The sequence below is a fragment of the Tupaia chinensis genome, unplaced genomic scaffold (assembly GCF_000334495.1).
Source record: "Tupaia chinensis unplaced genomic scaffold, TupChi_1.0 Scaffold000619_1, whole genome shotgun sequence".
NCBI classification, from domain to species: Eukaryota; Metazoa; Chordata; class Mammalia; order Scandentia; family Tupaiidae; genus Tupaia; species Tupaia belangeri.
The window spans coordinates 1,315,815-1,318,368 of NW_006160139.1; the positions used below are offsets into that span (position 1 = coordinate 1,315,815).

Consider the following 2,554-nt stretch of genomic DNA (forward strand, 5'->3'; position numbering starts at 1 on the left):
GGAGAATGGAGGAGAAGGGATTGCGGCGTGACCATCCCCCCTGGGGGGTGATTTCTCGCTTTCTGTCTCTATGTCTCTCTCTGTCTGGCAAGCGTACACACCCTATAGCAAAAAAAAAAAAAAAAAATGAATATGGGCGAGTTAAAGGAATTTCCAAGGGAAGTCACACTTGGCCTTTGCATGAAGCCTGTGGCAAGTCCCTCCCAACATCTAGTTATTCTGTTCCACCCTGTTGCTATCTAGATCAGACTTCTTGGCCTTCCCTGTCCAGATCAGTCACTAGGTTATCTTGTTAAAATGCAGGCCTGGGGCTGAGATTCTGTATTTCTTTCTTTCTTCTGTTTTTTTTTTTTTTTAAATTATTTTTATTGACAGAGGGCACATGCACTTGTCAAAGAGAAAAAGAGAAGAAAACACCCTCCAATGGTATGTGAGCACACTCAATCCTTTTTCGCCCACTTTCCCATCCTGTTAGGATTCTGGGCACACATGCACATGTACCCAGTGTGTTTTTCGAGCTGAGATTTAGATCACAGCTTACCATGTGGGATCTGTCTGCCTATATAGAGTAGACTTAATGACTACAATAAGGGGCTGAGAAGATCCTGTAATTCTAGACAAATTCCTACGGGCTGCTGCTGCTGGTTCAGGTCAAAGTTTAAGTGGTAAGAATCTGAATGACCAGCCTCTGGCAAGTTGTGGCAAAGCTTCCATTTGATCCTCATCCTGTAGGTTACTTCCTATAGTTATAAGGGACTGCTTTTCCTTTTTGTTTCTCTACTAGCAACTGTTTGATATTATGTACAATTCCTTTATAATGACTCTTGTCTTGGCTCTAAATTATAATCATTTGGGATGCATTTTAAAAATGTGAATCCCAGGGACCCCAGCAGTTAGCATAATGGCTATGTCACTGGACTCCCCTGTAGTCGACCATGGTTCGAGTCCCGGACCCACTGGCTTAAACTCACACCGGGTGCGTGTGTGTGCATGCCCAAGATCCTGAGAGGAGAATGGAGGAGAAGGGATTACGGCACGGCCATGCCCCCTGGGGGGATTTCTCACTTTCTGTCTCTCTGTCTATCTCTGTCTGTCTGACAAGCGCATGCACCTATAGCAAAAACCTCTCAAAAAAAAAAAAAATGAATCCCAGATCATTTACCCAGTAAAACTAAATCAGAATCTCTGGGAATGTAATTAGACCCAGGTAATTTTAATGTGTAGCCAGAGAAAAAAGCTACTCCCTAGGGGGAGGTAGAAGGCAGAGAACCCCGTAAATCTGCCTTCAGTCTGTGCTGCTATTTCTTTTTCTATTTTTCTTTTTCTTTCATGCCTGGGCTTTCTGTTTGCCTTTAATGTCTTCCCCCAAGAAGTCAGTTTGCAGACAGGTTCCTGTCTTTGAAGAAAGAGAACATACCTTCAAGGCGACAGTGTGAGGAAGACGGGTTAGGAACAAGGAGACTAAGGTTTCCTTAATTCCCTTGATTTGAAATTATGTCACAAATTTATTCAGGAGCTTGTCTTTAATTTCTGTATTTTGTGATGCTATTCTTTGAATCATTTTTACATTTTATCACAAGCTTCAATTATATTTCAGGAAAAAAATGAGTGCACAACTTTTTCTGAAAAAAAAATTGACTCTGTGTAGACTGAAGTAATCGAAAGGGAGAAGAGCTGGTAAGTTATATTATCCCTATGTTTTATTCTGAAAATGACAAAAACTCTCATTTCAAGTCTGATTATGGCTGAGAATAAGTACAACAGAAGAGGCGAAAGCTATAAAGTTAGGGAATGCAAAAGGCTCTAAGAGAAAAATCTGAAAAATACCCAAAGTGGCCACAAGGAATGTTTGGTTGGAATTTGAAGTTTTTAAAGTCATCTTTGTCTTTTATTCTGTGTTTTAGGAAGTGTGTGAACTCAATGTAATTGAAATTCCCCTGGGAAATCCCACACTAGGATTGCTGCCGTGTGGCTGGGTCAAATTGAGCATACAATTATAATAAAATGACAATCCCCTGAAGTGATCTGTTACAGAATGCAGCAGATATGCCTGCTAACATGGATGAGCATGCCCTGAAAAAGTATCAAGAAGCCTACATTCATGGAGATTCACATTCCCCGCAGGAGCTTGTCTTTCACATGCTATATGGAACTCTTTTAAAGTTGATGCCTATGGAAACCTCCTGGGCTATGCACATGGATTTGATTTCATAAGGGGAACAGAAATAAGAGACCAGTATTCAAATAAATTTACCCAATGAGATGACACTGAAAGATTTTACTTTCTCTATACACTGTTCAGTCTATCGGAGACCTACCTGTTGGCCTGCCTAGCAGACTTTTTGTGGTTTGTCCAAGGTATACCAGCTGTGAAACAGGATTTAAACATGGGGACTTCATGTCTTACCAGGGTATGTTCAAGAATCTAAGAGATGCTGTTGACTGGGTTCATTACAGGGGCTCTCTTAAGTAAAAAGCAATTGAAAATCTTTAGAAGTATATAGTCAAAGATAGAAAGTTGCCTTTGCTTCTGAGTCAAGTGGAAGAAGTAGGG

The 2,554-nt window shown here is 40.8% G+C and overlaps 1 pseudogene; it reads left to right on the forward strand.

Moving 5' to 3' along the window:
- Nucleotides 1-2,058: 2,058 nt before the first annotated feature.
- The window catches only part of LOC102475578 (cytosolic purine 5'-nucleotidase-like), a 56,560-nt pseudogene continuing 56,064 nt past the window's right edge, over nucleotides 2,059-2,554 (forward strand).